This window comes from Chroicocephalus ridibundus, chromosome Z, assembly GCF_963924245.1.
Source record: "Chroicocephalus ridibundus chromosome Z, bChrRid1.1, whole genome shotgun sequence".
In the NCBI taxonomy this organism is placed as follows: domain Eukaryota; kingdom Metazoa; phylum Chordata; class Aves; order Charadriiformes; family Laridae; genus Chroicocephalus; species Chroicocephalus ridibundus.
In genome coordinates, this window is record NC_086316.1 from 6132390 (window position 1) to 6144583 (window position 12194).

The 12194-nt window shown below is 35.4% G+C and overlaps 1 long non-coding RNA gene across 1 annotated transcript in view; it reads left to right on the plus strand.

Annotated features, from left to right (window-relative positions):
* The first annotated feature begins 737 nt into the window (after positions 1-737).
* Positions 738-12194, plus strand: part of LOC134508609 (uncharacterized) — a 43606-nt gene continuing 32149 nt past the window's right edge. The window contains exon 1 of the long non-coding RNA XR_010069104.1: positions 738-817. This is a non-coding gene — a long non-coding RNA (uncharacterized LOC134508609). The remainder of the gene's footprint in view (positions 818-12194) is intronic.

The window sequence follows — 12194 nt, forward strand, 5'->3', positions numbered from 1 at the left end:
ACTGGACATATGCAATAATAACATCTACTAAAGTATTTTGGACCAGAGAAGTGCACATTGTTCTTACCATACCTCCAAATTTTCTTCCTCTGCCTGTCTCTAGGCTTGACATAAGAATTTTTATTTCTTTTTCAGGGGAAAATGCAACTTAAATTGCTGTTTCTTCTGTATGCCAGAGTCCTTAGGTCAATGCTGATGGCTGATCCAAAAGAGTGCTTTACTTCCAGAATTTATGAACAACCACAATGATTTTTTAATCCTTTGCACAAAAGGAAGCAAAGGGTCAATACAAGAAATATTTTAATACTTTTTCTTTTTGGTAGATGGAAATAATTCTTTTTTTTTTCCCCCTTCTAGGATAAAAACAATTTAATGAGATAATTATCATTGACATTCGTATTTCATTTCCATAATTATTATAAAATATGCGTAAGCATGTAAGTGAATTAACCTTGAGATTGCTATGATTTGCTAAAAATCCTTAAAACTTTTAAGGCAGAAAACCTTTCTGTGTGAGAAGATATTTTTGAAGAAAATAACAATGCAGAGCAAAAAGTGGGGTAAGCACAGCGAACTCAGCTCATCTAGCCATAGCAGCTAACCATAAACCAAAGGTAACGACCTCTCTGCTAGGAGAAACCCACAGGGAACCAGAGCATGAATATGCAGGTGACCTCTGATCACAGCCAGGTTATCGTATAGCTGATTCCCGGACGCACTGGGTCATTTCAGTTGCCCACACCTCCGAGGGCGAGAGGAGAGCGTGTGAGCAGACAGTCCTGAAGGAGACGGAGGGGCTTTCCCGTACGATATTCAGGTAAGACAAGGATCACCAGGGGAAATTGGTTGAGATTCTGGTTTAGGTTCCAACTTTAGTGAAAAATGGATGAAGAAAGGGAAAGTCACAAATCCCTGATTTCAGTAAGGAATATGCTATTAATCTAAACTGTATAGTGCAGTAGATATATTTTTTTCCATGTTTTTCTCCATCACACAATTAGCAAAATTATGGCCATCTTTATCCCACCTCACAGAATTTTTTTTTTCACTGGGGCTGACTGAATAGAAGGCTACTTCAGTGAAAATAACCTCATTAACTCTGGATTTTGAATTGTCCCTCTGTTTCTTTGTTTCCTCATGGAGAAAAAACAGGTGCTGAGCCTGGATATCTACATTTGTAGTTTCCCTGGTAGATGGTACTTTCTGTCCACACAAGTGGCTTTTTCACATCATTTGTCTCCGGTCTAGTAATATGAGTTCATATTTAAATTACTAGTTTTTTTTTTTTTTTAAGTGTCTGCAAAAGACAGTAGGCTCCTCAGTGCTATTTGAATGCAACTCCAAACTTTTCAGCAAGGCTGCAGACTTGTGCTCTGTTTCGGCTGCAGCTGCTCCTCACTGCTCATCCTTCACCTTCAGATTTTCTTTTGAGCTTTTTGTTTGTTTGGGTTCCTCACTAACACTAGAATTAGCTGTGTCAGTTTTTAAGCTCTTTGCATTAATCACATGCACTTCGGGCAGAAAGTCTTCAGAAAATTACTGCAGGGAGCAGCCTGTGAGGGTTAACTTCCACCAGCAGGCAGTGAAAACCACTTGGACTGGCAATTTCAAAATTTGAGTGATATTGCTGATCACGTCAAATGCAGTTGGCATGTAAAAAAAATCTGCAAACTAGATTTTAAACACAGGCAATGAATGGAGATTCTATGAACAGGTTTTGTGAAAATGGGGTACCGAAATCTCTTAAGAGTAACTTCTAGATGTTAAGCGAAGTCTAATTTTATGGCGTTTGTATAGTAAAAGAAGCCTACGTTTCCTTAAAATTGGCTTCTGTGAAATGTCAAGTTACTAATTCAGTATTAGTGAATGCAAGGAAAATTAAAACCCGTGAAACTACACAGTTTATGATAACATTTTTTCCAATGAGGTCAGAAAAGTCATTGAATCAGACTTTGTAAATATTTGCAAATATTCCATTTGAGACAAAAAAAAAAAAAAAAAAGAAAGAAAAAAAGAGCTCCATAGAATATTTTTAAGCAGTTAAAACCAGAACTTCGTAGTGAAAAAAGGTAAACATTCTTAACTATACGTGCTCCATTATATTAAGGTATTTTGCTTTTATACTGTCCTTTTTATAAAATGTATAATAGAAGCACATTAATTTCTATTGGTTTCAGGGTTACAGTCAAAAGTTTTATTGCTGTAATTTTACAATGCATTTTTAACAATTATAGTTGAAGTATAGGACCCTTTATTTTCCAGACACTGCATTTTTTTTAATAAGTGGTTAATTTTTTGTTGTGACCTGAGTTAAGGGGGGAGGGCAAAATTTACCACTATTTTTACTGTAAATCTCATCAGACATTCTGTCAGCATATATTAAATATACTGCAGCTTTTCTACTGAAGAGATAAAATATTTCCCAAATATTAACCTGCTGCACTGCAAAATAATGACACGTAGAAAACAAAGTTTCTGACCTGCTGAATTGTGATGGCTTTGAGAGACCTAGAATAAGTGATGGCATTTTCTGTGTTTATCTTGGGACAGCAGGCGCCATATATGACAAAATGAATAATCATCAAAAGATTGCTTTGCACTTCTATGGTTTTGATTTAAAACTAGAGGTTTGGGGACAGGACGTTAACAGGAAGGGACTTTGACTTGGAAAATCTTGTTTTCATTTCAGCCTGATTGCTTGGCTTTAATGATGGCTAAAACTGTCTTCTATGCTTTTGCATGCAAGTTTTCAAAATCACAAAGAGAGAGAAGGTCTTGGGGCTTGTTTCATTTTTCTGCTGTGTTCATAATTTTACAGTTTTGTACTTGGGAGTCAAATTTTACTAAAGATTTATATGCCTGATGACATCTAGTTTTAAAATATTTACTTTTCACACAGATAAAAGGGAAAAAAATAATTTTTGAGCCAAAGTTGTACCACTTACCGGATTCCTTAAGGCCCAAATTTTGATCTTTCCCTTGGATAGAGAGCCCAAAGTGATGAGTTCTGCACAGGAGTTGCAAGCTTAATTCTGATGGCAAATCATTCTAAAATTGTATGTAAAGCAGCTAGACAGCTGTAAATTAATGTTCAATGGGAAGTGACTAGCTTCTGAAAACCATATATATCTCTTTTTCATAGGAGTTTACTGGAAAAATACAGTGGAAAAAAAGAACACTTAGCATAAATCAATTTCCTTAAAAGGATGACCTAAGTGATGTCATTTTTGGCACCTGTCTATTGGCCAGAGACTGATTTTTTTTCCCCTCTAAGGAAAAGTTTTTTCATAATATTAAGCAATTTAACTAAATCTATGATGCATTTCTGTTACGTCCAGATGGACTTGATACAGGAATCTTCATTGTCTAGGGATATTGAGATGCCAGGATGATATGCAGAAGATGCAAAACCAAGAAAATAAAAAACTTCAACCCACTGTGCTCCATAGGCTCAAACTTAATGGAGCCTATTCTGTGATTAAACAGAACTTTTTGTTATTCTCCAACACAGAATTTACACAGATTGTGAAGCTTTGCCAACAAGCTGGCCTCTGAATCTTAACTTGCTTCCTCATGGCAACCTATTTGTTTGAACTTGTCATAGAGTCCAGAATTTATCCTTGGTTAAGTCATTTATCTACTGCTGGCCACATATCATGATACCTTTTTCCATTCTGAAGAGGACAGTTAGTAATGCAAAAAATAATAAATGCGTGAGAAAATACAGACTTTATTTTAAAAAAAATTCTTGAAAAAGGTCTGGGTTTGTTGCAACTTCCTTTCTTCTACTGTCTTCTACCTTCTGATCTGAAATAAAAAGATAAAAATAGTTAAAGTCACTGAAGTGAAAAAGGGACACAGTCCATCAGAAGCAGAACGTGAAATATTAATTGTAAAAGATAATGTGGAAAAAGAAAAACTTTAAGCAAATTCCGTTTTTACATGGATGAAACTGCTGTCCTCAAACAAGATTTAATCTGAGTAGCTGTGCTGCTTTCCTTTCCAAACCTGAAAAATAACTTTGCAGAGGATTCAAATACTATTAAGGCTTTTCTTGATGGTCAAGTTATATTTGTTCTTTCCTTGGCTAGAGAAATTTGTATGGTAACATATTCCACTTGCTGCTTGTGCAAGAGAAGGGAAGGGTGGCAACATCTGTGTAAGGAGTGAAAAGCTGCAAAGAAACGAGCTCGGTTTTGCAACAGAAAAAGGCACAAGGTACAAGACAAACCTCTGCTAGATGGTGAGTGCTCTCTGCGTATCTAATTATTTATAAAATTTCCCATCCCTTTTTGGTCCCTTGGGAGGTGGTTATATAATTGCTGAATGTTCATGAATGAAAATTATTTTTTACTTCCTTCTTAAACTAATAAGTGATTGCTTCGTCTGCCACGTGTTTTATGAATATTAAAGAGATTTGCTCCCAATGTTACACTTCATTGAAGTAAGGAACACATACGGGTCCTTTACTCTGGGTTCATGTAATTTTAAATTTTTTTCTTTAATTACTTTGGAAACTCAACAATTCTGTATGACTACTTCAAAATGAAAAAATGCTTTTATGTTTTTTATCAGTAAGACTTAGCCAACTTGAGAGATCAAATGAGTCATAATCTGGAATTTAGTAAAGGGTTTTATTTTCTTTCTTCTTTTACCATAACAAGTAATGGAAATTTGTGTCTGTTTGGCTAATGAAAAATATATTTGAAAAGAGTAAATATTCATTGAAGTAATATGATTAAATGCATATAATAATTTAAAACAAGTCATGAGGATTGAGGTCTAACATTACAAAGGACTGCTTCCCAGCTTACTAAACAACATTGTTCAAAGTTAACTCTTGTCTATGGTTTCAATATAAACCTCCATTATTTTCGATCAGTGTAACTTTTGTAGCCACACAGACAATTCTTTTTTGGCAAAACTTTGTACTTCGTGCATTCTTATGTTATATATTCAATGTTATTTACTTATTAGTTTTCCTTGTTTGTGTTGTTTTGATTTATAAACAATACTTTATGTGTTTTGCTTGGCAGTTCACCCAGATGCTATTTCATGGCGATGTTTCAAAGTCCACTTTTGTATTAGCTTCCCATTTAACTACTGAGGTAAAGTAGTTTGCTAGTAGCTCAATTCAGCTGAACCGTTTGGTGTGAAGAACTTCCTTTAGGTAGAGATGTGTACACCACACTTCTGCACAGTTTCAAAGCCATAGATGGGTTTGGCGGTCATTGACAGAGGCACATGGGCCACTCTCAGTGGGCGCTGAATTTCCTTAAAACCCTTAGTTAGGTCATCCCTGCAATGGAGGTGTGAGGGCATATAGTGCCAATATGTTCTATTTTATTTTCATGAATTGAGAAGAGTGAAATGGCAATTGAGAGGTCTCAGTGGAGTACATGGAGGAATTTAGGTTTGTTTGCTCATGTATGATCTCCAAACTGTAAGCATTTTTTTCACAACTTAGTATTAGGAATTGGGGCAAGATATAACATTTTCACCCCTCAGAGTCACAAAAGTCATCAAATTAATTGTCTACCTGTTCATCCAGCACTGCATGTTCTGTGGTGGAGGTTACCCACATAAATAAAAGTTTGATCAGTAGTTCATATTCTTTTAAGAAGTCATTCAAAAACTGCGACAGTCAAAAAGAACACATGGCGCTCTTGACTGCATGCTCTCAGTAAACTGCATTATTTGAGCATGTTATCTAATCTTTTGAAAAAGCAAAAGTATATTTTAATATATACTGTATGTTGGTCACCTCTAAGCATAATGTTATTTGTGATTATGTACATGATGATAAGCCAGTAGATTAACAAGGTACTGAGATAAGATAATTTTCATATGGACTAAATAGTTGATATAATTTCTATATAGTTTTAATAAATACCATTACTTGAGTCTTAAAAAAGCGTAAAAGCCACAGGGGAGAAAACAGGAAGGAATAATTACTGATGAAAAATGGTGGGAAACTCCTCCAGAATGACAGTTTAATCATAAAATCATAAAAAAAAATATATGTTGGAACAGAGACTCTCTTGGGAAGTGGATAAAGCATGCTTCATATCTTACTATCTTATCATTTGCCTAATCTTAGGGCCATCAAACATACCATAAAACATGATATGAGATGTAACCAATGTTAACTAACAGATTGCTATCAAATTATGAAAGGTTCTCTCTTTAGACCAACCACAGGCTACACAAAAATGACTTAATTTTTTCTTTACACTCCATATCCTAAGAAAATGAAAAGCAAGGTTCTACCATAGCAGCTGTCCAGTCATTTGAAAACTCCCCTTAAGTATGAGACTATCCCACACCAGCCATTTAAACCAAGTTTAAAGCTAATTTTTAGTGCAAGAAGCAAGGACATTCAACCTTGAAGGTTGGATGCACTGACTACAGACAGCAGAAAGCTCTCCCTGCCTACTGAAAAAAAATGAGACATGTTTTTTTGTTTATTTCTTTTGATTTAAAAAAAAAAACCCAACACATTTTTTTCTATAATTCTTTGTGTAGTGTAACCACAATCACTTTCTGTGAAGATTTGCATAATCTATGATATATAGTCCATATATTTACCTTATAGGCATGTACATAGACTTAATTTTCAAGCAAAGTTTCACTAGTAAATTTACTTTTGTCCTGATATTTTAGTTTTTTATACACAATAAAACTGTGTCGAGGTTCCTCAGACTGACAAAAGTCTCTTTTTGTTGATTTTTTGCTGACACCTTACTAACCATTTGTCATGAAACACAACTAATTATGACATGCTTTTTGATGGACACAAAAATATTTAGACAAAGGTTTTGAAAATGTTCATAATCACTGATGAGTTTTTATTCATAAGTAATACTATGCTATGCTTCTGTTATTTGCAAGATCATTATTTTTGTGTATGGAATCATGATCACATTACCTTTGGAAAATACATAATTTAAAATGCATAATTTACAATTTCTTACTAGTTAGAGATATTTATTCAGAAACACATTTCACATATGTGTTTAAGGAATCAAAATTATAATCCCCTGTAAATTCAGAAATTTCATGTTAGTTCCCTTGATATTAATTTTATCGATGTACTGGTGGAGTACAGTAACATCAAGTTTTAAAGTGAAAAGCTTACAAGCAGAACGAAAGTTAAATTTCTACCTATTAAATAAATATATTAATGATACTTCTCTTATATTTGCTGAACATTTTGACATTCTCAGTTCAGTAGGAAAAATAAGGTGTTCTCATAGTATTTATGAGTCATGATATTTTTGCCTCTCAAATTTGGAGAAAATATTGCCTGAAAATTGTGCTGTATTTTGTATGGAGAACTCAGAATGGTTCTATTGCACTCAGATGTTATTTAACAAGACAAGACTTGTATCAGGAAGTCATATCCCCAGGAAGAAATAGGCCCTGTTACCCTAGCTGACAGATTTGAGGAGGGAGCCCAAAATCATGACTTCAGTTACCCAAACCCTTTTTCAGATTTGAATTGCAAACATAAAAGTTCGAACAAGTACATGCTGAGACCAGTCTGCTTCTACTATTTCAGATGTAAGGAAGAGCTTACACCCCTGGGAAATTTCTCTGACTCTTTACAGCTTTATCAGTTGATCTAACAAAAGATATTGCCTTGTCTTGTTCTATTGTTTTAGGCCATTGTGGCTACACTGGTGCAGCTGGTTATACACAGCACTCTGAAATGGGAGTCACAAACTACGTTTCCAGACCCTTTTTCAGTTTCCCACCACTTGATGAAACAATCATCAACTGCGCTTGCCTCTGCTATAAACAGTCTTGCTAATGAAGTAGGGACTCTAAAACGCCACGTAAAATATAGCTTTCCATCAAGACAAATTACTTAAAAATAGCTATTTATTGCCTAAAGGTGAAGATGTATTTCAAACAAACTTTTCTGGAGACACATGCATACTAGAGCCTGCTAGAGATAAAACAGTAAAATATCTACAGCCTAGTCAAACAAAGGAAGGACAAAATAGACTTGTTCTCACCCTTCTGGCTTCTGCCTAATATGTAGGCAGAATAACATAATGACACTAACTTCCAAGTAAAAACAGAGTCCTCTTAAGACTTCATAACACAGCGTGTAACTTAAATTAGCTCTCAAGCACTACAGTTATTGAAGGCTACCATATGAGAGTTGTGATGCCCAAGTATTTTTCATTGCTTATCAATTTCCTTTCAGTGTCCACAAAATATTCTGCAAATTTCTGTACAATGTCGTGTGGTCACAACAGTTATTGGAAAGGTAGTAACAACAACTGGTCCCAGCTTTAAGCAAAATACTCAAACTCCTAAGAAACCTTATTTTTTTTTGCTATTAATATCTATCATTACTTATGTGTTTGCTTATGTCACATTTACCCATTTAAACAAAAAATAATTAAAAAAAGGATATTATCAGACATAATGTTGCCTAAAGAAAATAACACTGTGGATCGCCATCCTCTGGAATACTATTCTAAGCTTTGCAGCTGGTTGTATTTATACTTGTAATTATGATCCCATAAGATAAGCTCTTAAGCACAGATACACAGCTGTGTTACTAGTTTATTAAATAACAGCTTGCGGTTGAGGTGGGCATTTTGATGTACTATTTGAATGCAGTGTTTTCCATAAACAGTCTGTTGTATTAGTGGGGCTACAACAGGCTAGAATAATTTTGGACCCATTCATTAGTGATTTCATAATAGAAAAATAAAATCTGAATAAATTCTACACAATACATTATTAGTTGATAAAAGGTAAAAGACCTAATCAGCTACATTCTGCATACATTCTTTAATAGCTATTAGAAACAGCTAGATGTATAGCTCATACTATTAAGAAATTGTCTGTTCCTTCAGATTGAATTAAAAAAAAAAAAAAAGTTGATATTTGAAAAATATGATGAGATGACAATTAACTTACCTGTTACCGCTAAGCAACAGGCGATCAGTTCACTTATGCATATCTTCTTACACTGACATCCTACTTTTTTTTTCCAGTTGCTGCTTATTAAGAAAGATATGTCTGAAGCTATCCTGATCAGAAAGCTCTCCTTAGGACCTTGGAATAACAAGTACTCACTCATTTTTTTCCATTTTCAGAGGACAGTCTAGTGTGATCATGACCTTGAGCCACAGAAAGGTACACAGCAGGTACACAAGCAGCAAAAAAAATATCATAGATAACTTCATATGTATAGACATTGATGCATGTGTTACTTGGCACTAGGGAATTAAAGAGAGTAATAAGGTGCCTGCTTTTACTTTTTAAAGACAGTGACATACAGAAAATGATTGATCACAATGGAGAGAATTGCATAATACATTGTCCTCCTGACTAGATAAATGTATTAAAAATGTGAGAAAGACCATTGGGTGATATATAGCAAAATAAATATGAGTTCACAGTGCAGGCACAGTGGAAAGAAAGCAAAAGCCTCTGCTATTTTCAGACACGCACACTGAAAGAGTTTCAGGTGAGAAAAGGGGGCAGAACACAGTTGTTCTGCATAGGACTGGTTATAAATTCACCTAAATATCACCATAATTGTTTGTAATTTGCACTGAAGTGCAAATCTTTAGTCCCAAAATAGAAGGCTAGAGCCTTAGTCCTAAAGTAGGACATAATATAGAATACTGTATGAATAACAGCAAAAGAGGAACTTAGAAGCAACTAGGCAACACTGGCCGCCTTGATGGTAGGTAGTAATTGCAATAGCAGGATTTCACATTTCGGTGAGAATTATGGCAAAGACCATTCTTCTTTCCCCCTTCCAGTGTTTCTTGGGAGCTGTAAGCGCCACGCGGGCAAAAATTGTGAGGATATTTGACTGTCATTAGCTATTTGGCGGAACTTCCCAGTATGCTCATACTGACTCGGATGTGATAGTTTATGAGATGGGCTCTTAGAAAATAGGAAAAAGTAGTCTGTCAGTAAAATATTACCGTAGGAATCATCCCTTTATCCTGCTTTTTGTGGCAAACAATGAATTCTACAGCAATATTTGGAACTGTCAAGCAGGGGTCCACTTTGATACATACTCCTTATGAATACTAAAAGACAAGGGTAAGCAAAAATATGGGAATTCTACAGGAAGAGGTAGTTTTTATTTCAAACAAAGAGAAGTGACAAACAGAGGATCACTACTTTGTTTTGGCCAGAAGGAAACAGGTCTGCATCAAGCAGAGAGATATTTTTTAATCAGTGTGAAAAGGATAGCTGAACTTGGTGGTAAATTAGGTTACCTAGTGATAATGAGCAGAAGTGAAAGGGATAATAAATCAAGCAGAGTGCAAGCAACACTCTCTAGATCAGATCGCAGGTTGGTGAGGATAAGAGCAAACTGAATTTTGATGAGGGACGTTTTGGCAGAGCTCAAGAAGCTGTACTGGAAACTTTGTAAGATGCCACTGAATTTGAACTTCATTAATAACTGAGAGATAGAAATCCAGACAGCCATTTGTAGGTAACACCTTTAATAAGACATGAAAAGGAGATAAGGCAGTAGTATATATTGGGAGATTTATATTGTCTGTCTATCCTTTTCAATTACTCATGCACATTCTCAGTATGAAGGAGAAACTTTCATTGCCTCCATAAATTATCGCTTCTTACAGGTATACGTCCTGCCATTTTTACACCCTGAGCAACCCCGCACTCCTGGAGCAATTCCCTTCATCTCCTTGAAACTTTTTGTGGAGTTAAATTTGACTTGCTGTCCCTGACAATGCTGAGGTGAGGAGCATAAACCGGAATGAACGTCAGTAATGCTCAGCTCTCAGTCGGTGGCCTCAAATCCTCCACATCAGGAAAGGTACAGGTACCTGGAACTCCAGGTTTCAGAGCATTGCAGAGAACTGTTAATCAACCTCCTGTAATACCCCAAGACTTTCTCTCCTCAGCCATAATAAGCACTTGGATTTGAATGCTATTACTGATTTGTATTAGAGATCTGACTGTTTTCTGTCTCCGCTGTTATGATCAATAATTTAAGAACATTATTTTCCATCAGCATTCCCAGTAGTGCTCTAATATCTATCCCTCAGCTGAGAAACAGAGTGTGAGATAGAAAGCAGAAAGATTTATTTATTTATGTATTTATTTATTTAGAAAGTTTTTTACGTATTTAATTATTTTAGAACATATTTGGCCTGGCAAAATATCTGTTTGTTTCCAAATTGCCTACAAGTAAATGAAATATTGGACAACTAGGAAGATCAGCTACAGGTTCTTTTTGAAGATATAATCTCAGTTTAAATGGTTTACCCTTTTGCAGAAGTTTGTAAAAATTTGCTGTAGTTTGGCATGCAGATAGTTCAGAAGTAATTCTATATCAATAATCACGTGAATGCTTGCTAGGGCTTTCATTGCATTTTGATCAGGTTGCCTGATCTTCCATCTTTGAGCAGAGTTTAACTAAATCAATATGGGCTTATATTACTTTTTATGATTACACAACTGAAGTAAATTGAGAGGAATGGTTTATCATATGACAGAAAATCAAGATGTAGAAAGGTCCTTGCATGAAGATGTTAATCAGCGGCTCTGCAGAAACAGACTGCATTTCATATTTACAAGTGGAAACTCAGCTGTCACCTCTCCTGAAACCTCAGAGCCATACCTGCTGTGGCCATCCAGTGCTTTAGGTGGCTGACCTTACCAAAAAATCATGAACTACTATTTATCCTTAACTGCTGCAGAGAAGAAAGACTGCACATCTAGCTATTATTTAATTTCCTCAGACAAACTGACCAAGGAGTTTTTGGGCTTCAGGAAACAGTTCAACCGCAGACTTCAAGAAAAAGAAACTTCCACTTTCAGTGTATAACTTTTCTCCAACACCACTCTGAAATTTCAGTCCTTATCTTTCTGACATTGTATTGAGGGTGGTAAAAGAAGGAAAATAGAAAGCAACTAAAAGTTAATTTTGAGTTTCCTATGTGAGTATTGTACACTGGAAACACTAAATGCTGCCTTTGCTGGTAAAGAAGTGACTGAGCCTTTAGAAGTACCTGTGTACTTTACGTTTGTGATACCAGTTGTGACAGAGGAAAAGACATGGCAATATATGTGAGATCCTTACAGGCAAGGGCATCAAGCCATGAAACAGGAAAAAAGAGATTAATTTTTTTCTCTCTCTGTTGAGATCATCTCTTGAGGACAAAGTTCATACGCAA